Here is an 8047-nt window from a genome sequence, read left to right on the forward strand (position 1 = left end):
GCTGGTCTTAGCTGGTCTGTGTTGGTCTTAGCTGGCCAGGCTGGCTGACTATGTCTTCTCTATTTTTCCTGCCACTGGTTGTTGTGACAAAGAAAGTAAACAATTCCAAATACACTTTAAATAATCTTCAGGAGCACAGGCAACCATTCAAACAAATTGCTTTTTTATTTGATATTTCAGCCCCTTAAAACAAACCAGTGATATGGTAACAGTTATGCAAAATTATTTATTGAAATGATTAAAATGCTAAAAACTGTCATAAAAAACTAAAAACTGACTTAACTGTAAAGGCACAGCAAAATCAGTGTGAATTATATATAAACTCTGAGCAGAGTGTTAAATGAACACTGAAGCAGTGTTTAAGTTAATGAGATAATTTTGTGATTGAGTGATGATTAGGTATTATTGAAGACACCTGATGGTAACAAGCAGAATAACTGAAGGAGAAACCCCCCCTTTAATTTTTAAGTCACCATTATGGTGATCAGTGTTTGTTTTAGTTGGTCTCTTGGCCCTTAAATCACTAACTTTAAATTTTGTTATGCTGTTGTACATGAGTTACAACAGCCAGATGAACAAAGAAAAGATGATCTGATGGTATTACTTTACTAGTATTAATGTTTTTGAAAGAAGTCTCTTCTGCTCATCAATGCTGTATTTATTTGATCAAAAATACAGAAAAAAACTGTAATATTGTGAAATATAATTACAATTTAAAATAATGGTTTTCTATTTTAATATACTTTAAAATATAATTTAATCCTGTGATGCAAAGCTGAATTTTCAGCATCATTAATCCAGTCTTCAGTGTCATAAGATATATTATAAACAGGAATTAATTACACTTTACTATACATTCACATAGAAAACAGCTGTTTTACATTATAATAATATTTCACAATATTACTGTTTTTTTTGTCAAATAAATGTTAACTTGATGAGCAGAAGAGACTTCTTTCAAAAAATATTAAAAATAGTAATGTTTCCAAACTTTTGACCGGTACTGTATATTAATTTTATACAAAATAAATTATAGTTAATACGATTGATGTGGTTTGGCATTGATAAATTGTGCTTGAAAAAACATGATCAGAATATCGACTCAAATTATGTATTATATCGAGTATTACTGAAGCAAAACAGAGTAGATGTCAAGTCTTTGAGAAAATTTTTTAGGAGTTGCAAACATGTAGTTTTTTTTCCTTTCTCTCTCACAGACACAACACATCAGTTACACCTTTTTAAATTCTTCATTGCAGGTGCACAAATCAAATTCTACAAATTACCAAACTCACAGGGTCATATTTTTGTTGAGAACAGTACAATTTTGGCCAATCATGCACATTTCTTTGTGTATAATTTTGTGAATCATCTATCTATACTGTTTGGCTATTCTCATGTGGTAACACTTCACTTTTCATTCCATTGACTTCCATTCATTTACATGTGAATGTGGGAGATTGGAAATGCTAGCTCTCGCAAAGTTTCATATTTTACTGCATTCCAGTTCAAGTCTGGTGAACTCCGACCTGTGAATTTGCTCTACATGATAACGTGTGACCAGTAGAAGATCAATACATGAAGGTGTGACCTGTTGTCTGACTTAAAAGAATGATATTTATTTTGTAAAGTCATATGCTCAAACCCCTTGTGTGATCGCGGATTAAATGTGAGCAGATACATTTCTTAATTTGTGATTTGTAAAATAGTATTTGTGCATCTCCAATGAAGAATTTGAAAAGCTGTAACTTCTGTGTTTGTGAGAGAGAAAAAAGTTTGAAACTTCTATTATAAAAAAAAAAAAAAGAAACTTTCTCGGTGACTTTAAATTTACTGATGTGTGACTTTACACCTACAGACTCCACTGCCACAGGTGCTCAGTTTTGCTATAATACTACCCTCACAGAACATGATAGTAATCAGCCATCCATGCAAAAGCAGAGGTCGTGTGGTGTACAGGTACATCTGTCCAGGCCAACATCTGATGCCTTCCGCTGGGATCCCAGAAAACCTGCAATACAAACATCGTACAGTTAAAAATCTATCATACATACATCTCATCTGGTATCACAAATTATCATTCCAGGTTCAATTTAAGATATGCTCACTATTAGGGCTGCACGATATTGAAAAACTTAAATACATATTTTGTTTTTCAGCTATATATATAGTGATATAAAAACAATTTCATCAGAATATTTATTTAGGTCTATTTGAAAGTAATTAATTATTATAGAATAATTGGGCAGATTTTGTAGAGAAGTGAATCTGCATTAGGTCTGGACCCGAATATTCAAATATTCGTTCGGTGGGTTGGTATTAGATTTGAAAATGTGACATTCGAATATTCGTTTTTTTTTTTTTTTGCACACCTGGCATCCCCCTCGAAACGGTTCTCATTCGCGCTTGAATATGTTTTACACTATAAAATCTGGTGAAATATAATACTTAACATATAACTTTGTTATAGCTACTTATAGATAAAATATATATATATATTTGCTTCTTCTTGGACTACTAGAAGTGTTCCTGCAACGGGAGTATTCTCTGGCTAGAGCGCAGAACAGCGGAGTTTGTATGGACAGAAGTGGTGGTGGTGGTGGTGGGGGGTGGGGGGGCTGTTCAGTTTTGTTGATGGGGGGTGATTGCCGAGATGGGCACAAGGGGGTAATCCATCAGCCGGAAGTTGAAGCCTCGCGGGAGCCGCCATTGTAGCAGAACTTCACCTGCTGTTAGCATTCCATTGACTCCCATTCATTTTGGGGTCACTTTGACAGCGAATAACTTTACATCTGAGGCGTCCAAAGACTTCATTTGTCCATTATATATTTCTAAATAAACACGACAATGTATAAAAGGCTCCATTACTTTGTATCTTATGTTATGACCCCGTAGAAGCCGTTTTTGTTAAAAACAGGTTAATGATTGCGTCATAACCACGCGACTTTTTGTCGCACAATAGAGACATTACCGTATAGACAGGAGGAGAAGCTCACAGGCAATCGGGGGGACGTCCCGTCAAGGGAGAAGCCCATAGATAATGAGTCCATAAAAGCAACGGGACAAAATATTTCAACGTTTTTGGGGAATTGGAAATAATTCGGTATGTGGCAAGTGATACATATGAAGTGATTAACGTTGGCAATTTTCACGCACAGCTACTAGAAGATTTACGTCTGTCAGACAGGTTGCTCACGTCATCAAGCTTAATTTGAGTCGGTTTGAGTCTGCGCGTCAGGAACGGAAGTGCTAAAAATAATCACTAAAAATGGGCTTCAACTGTCTCAACTGAGTTCCAATGAGATGGCTCTGTCCACTTCTTATACTGTCTATGGATGGGCATTTGACTTCATTTTGCATGCATGTACCCGTTTACGCTCAAAAGAAAGAGAAAGAGAACTGAATTGGGCATTCACGTGCCGTATGCATGGCTCTGTGTGTGCACGTGAGTCCTCTTGCGCTTGATGCCTGACTCGACTTAAAAACACATGCAAATGATAAACTTTCACTCTATGATGGTTAAACTTTGCAATTAATCCGCGAATCACATGCGTTCCGAACCGGGGGACAACTGGCCCATACGGATCACAGATAAACTACGATCCCTATACATGACAACGCACATCCTGCGACGGACTATCGTGGATGTGCACAACGCGATATTGATGCTAAAACGATATATTGCGCAGTCCTACTCAATATACAATATTTGGGGCATGATATTGCCCAAAAGAAATTATTTCAATTCACCCCTCTGAATATTCCTTTAATATGGCATTTTGTGAGAAGTCCAGAGAACTAAGATTAACAGTTAATGGCAAATATAAAATGTCCATGCATTTACAACCCTCATTTGGATAAATACAATGGTAGAAAACTTGAATCAATCACATAGGAAAGCCTGTCAGTGATGTGCTGTAAAGTAAAAGGAAAGACACAGATAACAGTAAAACTATTTCATAGTTGAGTCACATTATAATAAAGACATTTAATTATATATTTTTTTAAAGATCTTGTAAATAACTTTGCTTAATATCAACAATATTATTAGTAGTATATAAATGCTAGAAAATTTTCATCATGAGCTGTTGGCATGTAAATGAACATAATGAGAATAGAGAGTGAAAAAAAAACAGCTCTAAACTTTTCAATCAAGTACCAGCTCCTGTTGTAAAGTTATAGTACACAGGACACACACATGAGAGGTATAGCCTCTCCCTACTCTTACAAAATTACAAACAACCAGCCTGAAAAACACAAGTGGTATGAAGAACCGATAACGTCCAAGCTTATCGATACTGCGGTCTTCCTTAGTTTGGCCACAGGGCCAGTTTAATACCGGGTTTCGGTACCCATCCCTACATATGGATGAGTTCATACGGATGAAAGCATGTTGTGTTCGGTCTCTTGATTTGTGATAGTGGCAGCTATTGTGAAACTCACCTTCTTCATGTACTGAGTGTGGATGGCATCAAGATCTTGTCCTGAAGAATCACAGGGCCAAACACTAGGGATTATATCTCATCTGGTAACAAGAGCATAGCCATAACTTTAAGAACTCTAATGATATCTTTACCCCTGATATTGCACTGAGGATATAAATTCAAACATTTTAAAGGCTAAGAGTATGAGCCACGAGTACACAGGCAAGATATCTGTGAAAAAAAAAAAAACGTGCCTAAAGTTGTCGACTCCCTGACCAACATTCAGCATTTATAAGTAAAAATAATTTCAGTATTTATCAATAAAACATACATACAAATAAATAAATACCTTTGAGTTGGACAGTATGGTGTCTGTCTCATTGGCCAACATAATTCAAGACAGACCTAGAGAAATAAAATAAAACATACCAATGACCATGATATTATCATAATAGTTAAATGAATTATTATAACTATGACCATTATATTTGTCACTTATTATTAGCTGATTATCTAGCCTTCAGGCTTCTCAAGGACAATTTCACTGAAAAAACCTGGGGTTAATGATTTCTAAAATGTGAGACTTCTTTCAGAAGCATAAATCTTACAGACCCCCAACTTTTGAACAGTAGAGCAGTATGTTTGAGGTTTTGCTTACTAATCATATGGTTCATAGCCGTGGAGATTGTCTTGGACAGAGGGTGCAGCAGGCCATCAACATGATGATCTAGGAACATAACATGCAATTTGTCAAAGAGCCAACAATGTTAAATAGGATTTACAATAGAACATCGGGTTTATTACAAGGAACCAAGCTAGGCAGAGGTGAAATGCAGAAAAGAGAAATAATATATATATATATATATATATATATATATATATATATATATATATATATATATATATATATATATATATATAAAATCTTAAGATAATAGATATTGTGAAATAACTGCATATGAAATTATTATGATGATGATTAAACAATAATTCACCCTTTATTGTAGTTTTTTTCTGTCGCTCCTGAAATCACATTTTTTTAATCAATATTTGTAAGTGACGTCACTAATTAACAGCACAGCACTATTAGCTAAATAAATTAGCTTACTTCCAATCACCCATTAACAAATTAACAGCAAAACAAAACTATCAAAAACTGTTATCTACACAAAGATGTGGTTAAAACCCCAAACTTATATAAACAAGAGCTAAGTCTGTAACGTTAGAGTTAAGTTAGCCTTAACTTACCTCTTCTGAAAACGGTTGAGATGCTAACAGACTTTTACGAAGACACTAAACGACTCGGTTACTAACGTAACCTCGGTTCCCTGAGAGGAGGGAACGAGTATTGCGTAAGTAGCTTACGGTATGGGAAAACTCCTTTTCTCGAGAATACTGAAGTCTTTATGTAAAACGCATTGCAGCTGCACAGCTGACAGCAATGAACGAAGGAAGCTCGGTCATTGGCTGTGCTGCGGCAACTTGCTCGAACCAATGACCGGGCGACTCTGAATGCGCGACCAATGAGCGCGCTTCGCGCCCGCTCGCGTCAGAGCCCGTCAAGATGGGCGTGGCCAAGAGCTATTTATTGGGTGCCTCGTCATGAGAGTTCTTTAGGTTAAAACGACTGAAGCGAACTAACGAAGCACAAGCACGGCAGCTTACGCAATACTCGTTCCCTCCTCTCAGGGAACCGAGGTTACGTTAGTAACCGAGTCGTTCCCTTTCGAGAGGTCTCTCCTATTGCGTAAGTAGCTTACGCTATGGGAACACCATGCAAAACGCTGTGCATGCTGAACTTCGCCTTATGATAGCCAGAGGCAGGTGCCTGAGCCGAAAAGCAAAGTTATCATCCAACTAGCCGGCAGAGGCGAGCTCAGTGTGACACACTAGAAGGCGCTCAGTGTGACACAAGCACATACATAATCTAGATACGAACTCGTAGTTCAACTAGCATCATGCTGATAGTACATTGGAATGCAATGTCGGGACCTGTAGGTTGTAGAACCTGATAAATGTGGACGGTGAGGCCCAGCCTGCCGCCACACAAATATCCTCGATCGGTATCCCGCTCGACCATGCCCAGGAAGAAGCCACACTCCTGGTGGAGTGTGCTTTGACTCCCCAGGGGCATTGAAGTCCCTTAGCTTCATAAGCCAGTGCTATAGCCTCAACTATCCAGTGAGAGATTCTCTGCTTTGAAACGGCGGAACCTTTCGTACGGCCGCCAAAGCATACAAACAGTTGTTCTGTCCGTCTGAATAGGGCAGAATGCTCCAAATACACTCTGAGAGCCCTAACGGGGCAGAGTAGATTAGCGTCATGTTCGTCTGCTGGAGACGACAGCGCAGTTAGGGAGATAACCTGTGCTCTGAAGGGAGTGGTGAGCACTTTAGGAATATACCCGTGTTTCGGTCTAAGGACGACCCTGCAGTCGTTAGGTCCGAATTCTAGGCAGGCAGCGCTTGTCGAAAGCGCTTGCAGGTCGCCCACTCTCTTGACAGAGGCGAGTGCCAGCAAGAGCGCAGTCTTAAGCGAGAGCTGTTTAAGGTGCACGGTTCGGAGTGGTTCGAACGGGGGCCCCTTAAGAGCGTCTAGGACAGTAGCTAGGTCCCAGATCGCCACTGAGGGGGGGCGTGAAGGGTTCATCCTCCTAGCGCCCCTTAGGAAACGAATAATTAGGTCGTTTCTTCCCAATGGACGTTCCATTACAGGGTCGTGTGACGCTGTGATGGCCGCCACATATACTTTGAGTGTGGAGGGGGTGCGGCCCGCCTCCAGAATCCCTTGTAGAAAAGCGAGTACGTTCGTAATCTCGCATGTTTCAGGGTTCAGGCCCTTGGCATTACACCAGTCACTGAACACTTTCCATTTCTGAGCATATAAGCGTCTCGTGGAGGGCGCCCGCACCTCAGCGATGGTTTTTAGTGCTCCGCTCGTGAGGTTCCTGGGAACCCGTTGAGGGGCCATGCATGAAGGGCCCACAGATCGGGGCGAGGATGAAATATCATCCCGCTGGCCTGACTGAGGAGGTCTGGCCTCAGTGGAATCGGCCGTGGTGCAGATTGCATTTGCATCAGATCTGGAAACCATGTTTGGTTCTTCCAGAGTGGGGCTATCAGAAGCACTGCGTTTTGCTCCTCTCTGACCCGACTGATGACCTGTGGCAGCATCGCGATCAGGAGAAAGGCATATAAGGGGTGGCTCGGCCAGCTCTGGGCGAGTGCGTCCGTGCTTTTCGTGAAGAAAAGAGAGCAGTGCGCGTTCTCCTTGGAGGCGAAGAGGTCGATCTCCGCAAAGGTTTTCCATAACCACTGAATCGTCAGCGGGTTGAGAGCCCATTCTCCTGGGAGAATCTTGTCTCTGGATAGCATGTCTGCCCCCTGGTTCAGGGCGCCTGGCACATGCGCTGCTCTCAGCGAGTGCAAGTTGTGCTGGGACCATAAAATGAGTCTCCTGGCCATTGAATGCATGGAGCTCGACCTGAGTCCACCCTGGCGATTTATGTACGACACTACTGCATGTTGTCCATTCGGACCAGGACGTGTTCGTTTTTTAGATGTGGAAGCAGGGCTCTGAGAGCCAAAGCGACCGCTTTCATCTCCAGACATTTTATGTGTAGG

The 8047-nt window shown here is 40.2% G+C and overlaps 1 long non-coding RNA gene across 3 annotated transcripts; it reads right to left on the reverse strand.

Annotated features, from left to right (window-relative positions):
* Positions 1-1626: 1626 nt before the first annotated feature.
* Positions 1627-5153, reverse strand: LOC143711364 (uncharacterized). Of its 3 annotated transcripts, XR_013194823.1 has the most exons (4): positions 5083-5153; positions 4774-4829; positions 4444-4525; positions 3845-3915 (listed from the first exon to the last, which is right to left on the reverse strand). It is a non-coding gene; the product is annotated as an uncharacterized LOC143711364 (long non-coding RNA). The 3 variants fall into 3 exon arrangements; XR_013194824.1 differs by lacking the exons at positions 3845-3915; positions 5083-5153 and adding an exon at positions 1627-2011 and having other exon boundaries at positions 4774-4935; XR_013194822.1 differs by lacking the exon at positions 5083-5153 and having other exon boundaries at positions 4774-4934.
* Between the last annotated feature and the right edge of the window lie 2894 nt (positions 5154-8047).

This window comes from Siphateles boraxobius, unplaced genomic scaffold (assembly GCF_051911475.1).
Source record: "Siphateles boraxobius isolate OS27281-9 unplaced genomic scaffold, OSU_SipBor_1 5, whole genome shotgun sequence".
NCBI classification, from domain to species: Eukaryota; Metazoa; Chordata; class Actinopteri; order Cypriniformes; family Leuciscidae; genus Siphateles; species Siphateles boraxobius.